Consider the following 10,743-nt stretch of genomic DNA (forward strand, 5'->3'; position numbering starts at 1 on the left):
CCATTATTTCCATGCTCATGCTGCCCACCAGTGACTCCAAACCCAGTTCTTATTGTGGAGACCCCAGGGTTTACGAGGCTGCTGTGAAGACATGGGAATAGGAGACATCTCTCTCAGGATTCCTCATGGTCCACTCGTTGACTTTGATGATGACCCTGGTGGGCATGATGGGTGTCTGATCTTCATATCAAAGAGTTTGTAGTTATGAGCACTGAGGGGGAGGTCCAAGGACTTAAATCGGGTCCTTTGACTCACATGGAGAAGGGGCAGGCTTTTTACCCACTGGTTCCTGCTGGGCCATATCTCCAGATGAGCCAGGCAATCAGACTTGGTTGCCTTGATTCTCCAGTGCTTAGGAAGGGCTGCTCCCGAGGGCACCTCCCACATTTCAGTTTGCAGTTGATTAGACTTGCTTCTCAAAATCTTCTTTTGGAATTCTCTCTTCCATTTCATTTCCAGGTGGTATTCAGGTGATAAGAAATAGAATATCAAGACCATCCCTTAAGCAAGCCATGTTATCAATCATCACATGGAGAAAAAGCCTACAAAATTTTGAGACTCTTCACAGTACTGAAAGACAATAAGAAGATCATAATGGAAAAAATGGTTTATGTATTTATTTTTTAATATGTAGTTCATGTTTAAATTATGTGAAGACAGGGAATTTCTCTATACCATCATGGTTCATTGAACTGGTTACTTACTGAGTATTGAAATTTGTTATTATGGTCTCACTTCCTGGAGGCTGTATTAATAAAAATGGACAATAGTTATTTTTATAGGAGCACTTTGAAGACGCTTGAGGATATAGCATCTTACATTTACATCTTATAATTCTCAAATTATCACAAAAGAATTGCTACTTTTCTTCCATGAATCACACAGTAAATTAATGAAAGAGAAAACACACAAATTAGTCCTCTTACCTTCTGGACAACCTTGAAGACTGGGCATGAATATTCCCATTTTGCAGGAAAATAAGGGTACAGAGAGGTTGAGTGGCTTAGAGTGTCCAAAGAAGTAAGATGAGACAGAACCACTTTCTAGCGGATGTTGTCTCAGGCCTCCGTGCTCTCTACCCAGTCACAGGCTGTCTGAGAGTCCCATTTCCAAAAGGGTTTCTCTGCTGGGGTTTGGCTGTGGTGGTCACTAGGTCGTTGTTGGCTCACGGGGTGACGCGCTGAGCTGGCAAGCTGTGTTTGGCACTGGCCCTGCAGGCTAACGGCAAGGTGGAGTGTGTGGAATGAATCACTGTGTTGCATGGGCCGCACATCCCCTTCAGAAGTCATTCCCTGGGACTGTGTGGTTTGCCAAGCAGGTGTGGTGAAGCTCAGGCTGGCAGAAGCCGTCCTGGCCCTGAGTGCGATCTTCCTCCTGCCTCTCCCGGTGGTGCTGCCTACATGGGACTACTCCTTGTGGGGAAGAGGCTGCAAACAAAGCTGCCGACGGGCTGTCGCCAACCCCTGGTGCAGTCCCATCTCCTTAGTGGAGACAAGTTCCCCTCACCCCAGGGCCCAGGTGGAGCTGGTGACTCACCCAGAGATAAAGGAGGCTTATGTTTTGCTTGGTGCAGAGCAAAGAGGCTTCCCTGCGGGGCACATGTGGGGTGCGAGGGGCGAGGACCGCATTAACCTTCCCTTTCCATTATTGTTTTACACGCATTCAAATTTCTACCTAAGTTCAATTAGTCTTCTTTCCATAGTAACAACCACTGCCATTAGTTTATTACCATTTATTAGGCAGCTGGGTGTCAGGCACTGCTGTACCTTTCATGTAACTCTGAAAATAGATCCCTGAAGTTATTCTTCAAGTTATTGAAGTTATTAAAAGTTATTCTTTTATTATATGGATGAAGAAATGGAGGCTTAGAAGCCAAATAGCTTCTCCTAGGTGACATGACTGATACCAGAATTAGGACCAGAACTCAGATAATAGACATCCCGATGACCATGTGTGAGGCCAGCTGTCACCGGTTTGATGACACCAAGTCTTCATGCTTTTGTTCCATCTGCCCAGAGCTGCCATTCTCCTAGCTTCACCCAGGGCTCCGTTCACATGCCTAGTCCTGTGGTATCTGGCCTGAGGTCAAGCACCTGAGTGGTGTCTGCACCAGAGAGATGCTTGGACTTCGAAATCAGGCCATCATTTTGGGAGATCTGTAAAATCCAGACGGAGAGTCTGGGGTCCTGCCTTTCAGGCACCCCTGCCCATGGTGCCCCTCCCTCAGGAGACCCCCGTCTTGAGCCCCTCTTCAGCATCTGCAGGGTACATTCCTGGGCTCTCTAAGGGGTTGGCCCGCACCGCCATCCCCACTCATTCCAATGCACCCCTCCTGCTGCAGCCTCAGTGGCAAACTGCTCATGGGCAGACCTTTCCTGGGCTGGAAGGCAGTAACCAAGCAACCCTTCGCCTCCCTCTGCTGACTAGCATTTTGCAGTTCTTGTGACCTTTTCTCCAACGTCCATTTTTCATCCTTTAATCTTTTGTTACTGCCCTTTCTCACCTCTAGCGTCAACACAAGGAGACCAAGTTCTGGCACAGAAATTTTTTGAGGCACAGTCTTTCTAACTTGCTGGAGCTGGCCTTGAACTTGGGCTCCTCCTGCCTCAACCTCCTGAGCTGCTGGCAGGTGGCAGGCCCATTGGCATGCTCAGCACAGCCCCACACACACTCTGGGGATTAATAATAAATACTATTTGATGATGAAATCAGAGTGCATTTTCCTTTCAACAAGACAGTGTCAACCGTTTTCCTCTCAAATAGAAATGAGCAGAATATTAACCAAGCAGCTTCCCTCCCCAGGTGCGGTCAGTGCTGATCTGCTGGCCTTCACCTGGTCAGCCAAGAGGGAGGGATGCAGCAGCTGCCATTTGGCCTTCCCTCATAACTGGCTATTACTCATGAAAAATTGGAGATGAATACTCTGAATGCTTTCTTTTTCTTTATTTCCCGTTTGGCTGGTGTACCTTGAATTATTAAAACAGAGGATTTTAACCATAAACTAGAACTCTGAGGCAAAGCAGAAAAGTCACATATGTATTTAAAACCTGGACAAGGATGCCAGGGTTATCGGGATGTCTTCTTCTGCTGCTCTGTGGGCACTTTCTGTGTCCTGGGGTAGCAGTGAGTTAGAAGGCATTCTCAACCTCTCCTGGTCCAAAGCTCATTCCCCAGTAGGAAACTGAAGTCCCCAGAGGCTGAGTTACCTTCACGGGCTACTCAGAGCTTCCTGGCTGTACTGAGGTCAGAGCTGGGGCCACATGCTAGCTCAGGTCTATTTCTGTCATTATCCTGCTCTTTCTCTTTCTTCTTTTCTTTCTTTCCTTTTCTTTTTGATACTGAGATTGAGTCTGGGTTTGCTCTACCACTGAACCACTTCCCTGGTCTTTTATTGTTTATTTTGAGGCAATGTCTTGCTAACTTGCTGGAGCTGGCCTTGAACTTGGGCTCCTCCTGCCTCACCTTCCTGAGCCACTGGGATCCATGGTGTGTGACTCTGCACCAGGCTCACCTTGCTATCTGTATTTTTGTTCACAAATTACTTGGGCAGTGCTGTGACAAGAAGGAGTAGAGACTGTGGTTGAACATTCAAGGGAAGTGAACCCCAAGGTTGATCAGGGACACCCCAAGTGGGTCTCTTTAAATCAGCCTGGAGGCATGGACAGTGCCCACCTGACCTTCCTGGAACTCAGGGCTCGAAGGCACATGATGAACTCATTTCTCCATTGGCATGTAAAGATAAGTACAGTAATCTTTCTGTGTCAAGGAGAGTCCACATTAGTAAATGCAGAAAGTCAGAAAGATGCAATAAGTTAAATAATAACGACAGTGATTAGCAAACAAGCCAATGCAGTACACACTAAAACCCAAGTGCTAATCAATTGCCAAAGGAATGGGGCTATAAATGCTGTAAGGATTTTGATGTGGGAGAAAAACTGTGGTCAGGCAGGGATGAATTTTAGCCACATCTGTAGAGCAAGTGTCCTATGAATATGTAAAAAGGGAAGGCAGAACCGGCAGGGAGCCAGGGGAGACTCTGGATGGAGAGCATGCCAAGTGTGTTTGGACAATAATGAACAAGCCGCGTGTTACCTGGAAGACTTAGTCAGTGAGTTGTTGGGGAGGAGGCTGGACAGGTGGGTTAGGGTCAGGCAGCAGAAGTGCTGGGAGGCAAATAGGGGCTGCTGATACCCTTCAGTGCAGGCTGCTTGAGCCTCGCCCCAGGGGGCAGTGCTGAGAACAGACCCACAGGGCTCCCTAGGGTCTCTTCCCTTTTCTTATGACTTTTGCATAGTTCCTGATTTCAAACCAACAGGGACAACTGCCATCGTCTCAGTTCAGTATGGCAGGTGCTCTTCAGGAGTTGGCCTCTCAGTCCTCTCCAGTCCTGTGCTGGAAACCATTGGGGCTCAGGGGAGGGACCCTTGGCAAGGAATCCAGCTGGGCATCCCACTCCACCTACCTGGCTGGATGACGAGGTCAGGGGCAGCATTGGTGCATGGCCCACCTGGGTGGGGTGTTGCCTGGGTTCCATGCTCCTATGTGTAGGCACATAACTGTTGTCATTCACCAAATGTGAGCTGGGAATGCCAAGGATGACCAATGGGGTGGCAGTACCCACTGAAAAGCCCACCAGTGCAAAGGGAGATGCAGATATGGCATCTCCGTGAGGTGGGAAGAAAGAGCCAACAGACTGAAGAAATCGGGAACTCCTGGAAAGGTACTGTGATCAAGGTCCTGGAGGAAGGTGGCATCCAGGTTGAGAGGGGTTTGGTCGTGGGGAAGAATGGGGAAGCCCTGGGGATCCCAGGGTGGGGATGGCGCACAGCACCTGGACTCCTTTGCCAGGTGTGTGACTTGACGTCACTTGCCATGAACCAACTGACTCTCCAGAGTTGCCACTCCATGCTATCTAACAAGTCTCCACTGGGTTCCCTCAGTGCCAACAAGGCAGGAGGTGCTTAGATTAATTTCCACCTTGAACTCTTGAGAGTTTGAACTTGGTAACTTTGGAAATTCCTGTCATACAAACTAGTGTCTCTTCCCTAAGTAAAGTGATCTTTACAAGATAGGCCTCAGGAACATTTTTTATGTGGTTCTGATGATATAGTACATTTTTAAAAAGACCATCCAGATGTTTGATCAGTATGTTTTTTAAATGGTGGACTCTAAATTATAATAATGTGCAAATATTCACATTTATTTTAGCATTTATTAAATGTTTTTCCCAATATCTATCATCAGATTTTCATCAAAATCTTGTGAAGGCTGGGGATGTAGCTCAGTTGGTGGAGTGCTTGTCTCACATGCACAAGGTCCTGGGTTCAATCCCTGGCAAAAAAAAAAAAAAACAAAAAACAAACAAACAAAAAAAAAAAACTTTTGAGGTAGTAGTTAAAATAAGAACAAAACTTTTTACACTAAAGAAACAAAGGATCATGTCCTAACCAGGAGTCCATATGCTACATAGGCCACACATAGCCAAACCCTGAAGCTCCATGTCAGGGCTCCAAGTCCTGCATCTCCCTGATCCACCATCCAGCCAGGGCAAACTTGGGCACTTTTAGTTGATATTCTTGATTTATTCCTCTTCCATGGGTAAATGGAGAATAGTCACCAGCACCTAAGTAGAGTTTATGTGTTTATCTTTAGTGCCAGAGGTACCAGAAAAATAAGATATTTAAAGTCCTTAAGAAACCAGCATTGGCAGATTGAAACCAATGACTCCTATTCATAAATGCATAGTGAATAAAAATCATTCCTTTTTTTTTTTGGGGGGGGGGGTGCTGGGGATCAAACCCAGGGCCTTGTACTTGCGATAGCGAGCACTCTACCAACGGAGCTATCTCCCCAGCCCCATTCCTTGTTTTTTAAAAATGCCTATGATACTGTTTCAAAAGAATCACCATCATCTCTGAGTCTGCTTTGCCCTGTGGAGGGGCTGCTGCACTCACCTCCTCTGTCCACAGGTGGCTGTGAGGGTGGGCATGAAGGGCTTGCCCTGCCCCCAGGAGTAAGGGAGGCCCAGACCCCAGGCCAGATCCTGGAGCTGACTCCCAGTAGCCCTCCTCCTGGGCAGCCAGGGTGCTGCCTCTCAGAGCTGCAGAAAGTAGAGCCTGTGGCCCTCTGCAAGGGGAAGCTGGCCAGAGTGGACAGGGCTGGCTTCACAGCCTGGTGACGTGGCTGTTGCCAGCTGTGGCTAGTCAGTGTTGGTGTCCACCATTGGCCCCATGGGTCCATCTAGCTGCTGGCTGTCACTGCTGTAATAAAAATCCCTCCCACAATAGGAGAGTACGTGGAACTCAAGCAGAACTCGAGCAGAACTCTTTTATTTGTCCTGCGGCTCTTGAATTCTGAGATGACTTTCTCCTATGCTCCCTTTCTGGTTTCATAAAGACTCTGCAGAAGTGCTGAGTATGGGATTCCTGGCCATCAGAAGAGCAGAGTTGGTTTCCTGAGGCCTTCAGACATTTTCTAACTTCATAAATAGCTTGGGGTGAAGGAAGGAGAAGGCCAGTGACAGGAAGGATCTGACGAGAGGGATGGGGTCACATTCTTAAGGGAGAAGGTTGATGGCTGTGTTCTGGCTCATAAAAATAAATAAATAAAAAGATACTGGGCTGAGGTCTGGTTTAAGCAGCAAAATAGAAATGGCAGTGAGAAACCTGGGCATCAGGACATGAGAAGACCTGGGCTGGCCTGGATTCTACCGCCAAGTTTGACCTTGAACAGTGATTTATCAACGTTGGTTGTGATGATTCAATCTAAAAAAAAAAAAAAAAAAAAAAAAAAAAACACAAGAAAATGCTGAAGATGTTAGAGGGACTCCTTAGCTCTAACCCTAGTTTGTTTCCTACAAGCCACCACAGAATTACCTGCTGCACTGCTGGGTGTCTGTGCCTGCTCCCTGCCCAGCGGGAGGTTTCCAGGGGAAACAATATGGAGAAGCCCAAGCTTGGCAGTCTGAGCTCTCCACATGGCCCTGAGAAGTGGTAGAATGTCCCAAAGATTCCAGCACCCTTCCTCAGGCCGAGTCACCTTGATGACACCAGAGAGCACATGATGTGGACTCCAGGGTTGTCCCTCCACCTGTGAACCAGGGACCTGGACAGCTCGCTCTGCTCGAGGCTGCAGGAAGGGCTTCCGCCTTCACCAGCCTCATGTCCCAGGTCTCTCAGCAGGGTTTGCAGACTAACTTATATCATTAACACAGGCCTGTGGAAAATTAGGAAATAGCCAGAAGAAACAGGACTGCCTGCCCATCTGGTACTGTCCCAGGACTCTCAGTCAGCACCATTGGAAACCTGGATGCCAGAAATCTCATTGACCTGTTATTTATCCTAAATGGCCAGAAATCGTCAAATGGGGAAAAAACTAATCTGATTTGGTCTAGGAAAAAACTGACTCACTGAGTTAATGCTCTTATCAAATAGCTCATTGTTCACTCAATGCAGCTAATTCAGTAATACTATTTTAATTATTTGCTGTCAGATAAACATGGCTCTCAAATTGCTACTTTCTGGCTGCTCTGCCTTCCCAGGGTAACAGTTTTGTCTCTCTTTTTTTTTTTTTTTTTTCTTTTCATGTTTATTTGCTACTCAATTTTAAAAGAGAGGTCACTTTCAGTCATATTCCAAAGTGAGTGATTGCACCTTCTATGATGTGAAAAAAGTTGCTAAAGATCCGATTGCCACCAGCTGTCCAGAAGCACTGAACATAATTGAGAGCAACTGTTTGCAGCCAGCCAGTCTGTCACTAGCAGGATAATCCATCGGTCCTCTCTGCAGGTATGCCCAGGCCTCATGTGAACAGGAGGCTGATGAAAACTGGTTCTGAGGTGCTTTTGTGAAGAGCCCCTGCAGCAGTTGCTAGTGGCCATGGTTCACATATGTCATTGGATGGTGGCTGCAGGTGGTTACTGATGTCACCAAACACTTTTGCAAAGGCTTTGCAGATGAGGAAATGATTCTGCCTAATACTGAAGGCTTATGGAACTCTGGCTGCCCTCAGGAATTCCAAATGACTGGAGGCACAAGATTTCAGGGCCCAGATGGCCTCCTGCTCTATTCAGGAGGGGGTTGGAGGCTCCACAGCTTCATTTCATCCAGTCCTTTCCAGCATTTAAAGTTGTTGTCAAGATGCTGCATTAAGTCAGGCAGGTCCACAAAGACGTCCCAAGCATCAAACATGTCTTTGATGAAGTAATCTATAAAAGAGTTCTGGGATTTGGGGATGCTGTAGGTGTTTCTGTCAAAAACTGGCATCACCACAGGCAAGTTCTGCTGCTTCTCTTCATCGTGCAGCCCACCCAATGCAGTGTTCCAGGGGCCGGCAGGGATTGGACACATCAGTACATTTAATCAGCATTCATTTGATCAGAGTCCAGTTCTCTGGAGCCCTGAGCATAGTGTTTGTGGCTTCCTGATATTTCTCAGTCTCCCCATTTTGTTCTAGTGTTGCCAAGGGCTTGTTGACGCTATTGACAAATTTGTTGACATGTTCAAAGTGCTCTGTCATTTCTGTGACTAAGACCATGTGGATAATACTCTGGGGCAGTGTCCAATAGTTGCTCCTTTCCGTGTTTTTGAAGATATTGCATTTGTCATCTCTAACAGTCAGCTGGAAGGCCAAGGCTGCATGATGACTCTCCAGCACAGCAGTGTCATTGTACAAAATGGCCAGCTTACTCCCTGCATTGCACAGGAAGGAGTTGGTCCTCCCAGGGTGATCCACAGCATGAATGGTGGCTGTGATGAGGGCAGCAACCTCATCTACTGGATCTAAACTTTCCTTTATCCTCTGTTTGTACAGAAAATAGGCAGTGGCGTGAAGAACATCAACAGCATGTGTAGAATTGTGGTAGGGGTTAGAAGAATGATAGTTTTCTTTAATAATTCGTAACCACGATTTCAGTGTTGACTTTGAGCAGTTTAAGAATTCACAGATTCCAAAGGGAGCAAATATTTTGAGACCAAGATAAATCAAAGGTCTATTATGGGTGGCAGTCTCCAGTTCAAAAATACCAAAGTCCCAGTATTCCACATTTTCTAGGCCCCGAGCAATCGTCGATGGGACATCGTGGAGATGGGAGTGATTATACTGTGTGAAGCCTGTTGAAGGTTTTATGTTGAAAGAACATATGCATTCCCTGATGATCTTCACAAACCATCAGACATTAAGCCCCCAACGAGGTCATTGGCATGAGGATCATCATCCTCAGCACTGAACTGTGGTGAATATAACTCCGTGGTTCACAAAATTTCTAGCACACAGTCCAAGGCTTCTGTCACAGGCATGGGACTATTTTCCTGGGCAGCATTGATGATATTGATTACCTTGGTGATGGGTGCCTCGATCGTCATGGAATGTATCCGGGCCAGGGAGGAGTGTCGTCTCTGGTTGTTAACTTCACTTCGAGAGGCAACAGATCTGACATCCAGTGAGCTTTTCCTTCTGTCTTTATGTTTGCCTGTCTGATTATCTATATGAATGCCAGACTGAACACCTTCGGGTATTTTTTCAGCCTTATTGTTGCCACTGCACACTCTGATAATGGATACATAGTGTCTAAGTTTTCCTCTCTGTCCAACTACATGCATTATCTTCACATTTTGTTGTGTATTATCTCCATTTTTCTTTTTGGCATAGTGAGTTCCTTGCCACTCCTTGCCTATCCTGATGCATGCATTTATAGTATCAAGCAGTTCAGCTTTTTTTCATTTATAGGCACTTCTGCTAATTCCTTCCCTATTAATTCACCTGATTGATAGCCCATTGCTGTTTCAAGTGCAGGATTTGCATACTGAATAATGTGGTCTTCACTTGTAGTTTCAATTGCTTCTTGACTTTTCTCTAATACAGTGAATATTGAGTTACAAGCTCTGAGTTTCAGTTGTGATGGCACCTCTCCAAATTCCAGCTGGAGCAGTTCATTATAACAGGCCATGATGCTGGGGTTTTCTATGTGCCTTCTTGTAAAGCCAGCTGAAATTAAGGGCATTACAGACAACTCTTTTCTGTCCACCCTGCATACTACACCAATAATAACTATGTTTTCTGAGAGTTTTGACTTTCTGATAGATAGACCTGCACAATGCCTCTGCATCCAGCTGTCGGGGATATCTGTGGTCTATGATGATGATGATGTCACGATGTTTGTCCAGGAAACAGTCAAAGACTGCTTGTGCCTCCTTGGTTACTGTACACTTAAACCCTGCTTTTTCACATGCCCTGCAGAATCCCTTACACTGGTTATCTTCTTTGGGAAACAATATAAGTACCTGAAGTTGATCTTGATGAAATCTCATGGGGCCAAATTGTACATCAGGAACTGCTCCCTGCACGTAAACTGCTAGACTGGAGAGGCTTACAAGACACGTAAGTGAATTTAAGGACATCCAGGCAGCCATAAAAAGACCTGCTTGCTGGTGCCCTCGGGAACCTCGTTCTCCACGCGGCCAGTACCGCGGGGCCCGGGCTAGGCGTCTGTCTTCGAGTGGCAAGGGAGGAGGGGTCGGCCGGACAGCTGCAGCCGCGCCACAGGGATCAGCGCGTCCTCGGCCTCCTTGCTGCCCCTGCGTGCAATGCCAATGCTCAGCGCACAACCCATACTGGCGGAGGCGCATCGGACACGCTGGCGGCTGCCGCGGTCTGGTCAGCAAATGGCCCGCCTGGCCCTGAGATGGCGGCGGCGAGCGCGGTCTCGCGTAAGGAGAAGCGGCGACCCTTTTATAGCAGAGCGGG

At 46.9% G+C, this 10,743-nt stretch overlaps 1 pseudogene across 1 annotated transcript; it reads right to left on the reverse strand.

Annotated features, from left to right (window-relative positions):
• Positions 1-7,581: 7,581 nt before the first annotated feature.
• On the reverse strand, positions 7,582-10,332 carry LOC306652537 (high affinity cAMP-specific and IBMX-insensitive 3',5'-cyclic phosphodiesterase 8A-like; annotated as a pseudogene). The gene has a single exon. The product of its transcript is annotated as a high affinity cAMP-specific and IBMX-insensitive 3',5'-cyclic phosphodiesterase 8A-like (transcript).
• Positions 10,333-10,743: the final 411 nt, after the last annotated feature.

Source organism: Sciurus vulgaris (assembly GCF_902686455.1).
Source record: "Sciurus vulgaris genome assembly, contig: HiC_scaffold_265_arrow_ctg1, whole genome shotgun sequence".
NCBI lineage: Eukaryota > Metazoa > Chordata > Mammalia > Rodentia > Sciuridae > Sciurus > Sciurus vulgaris.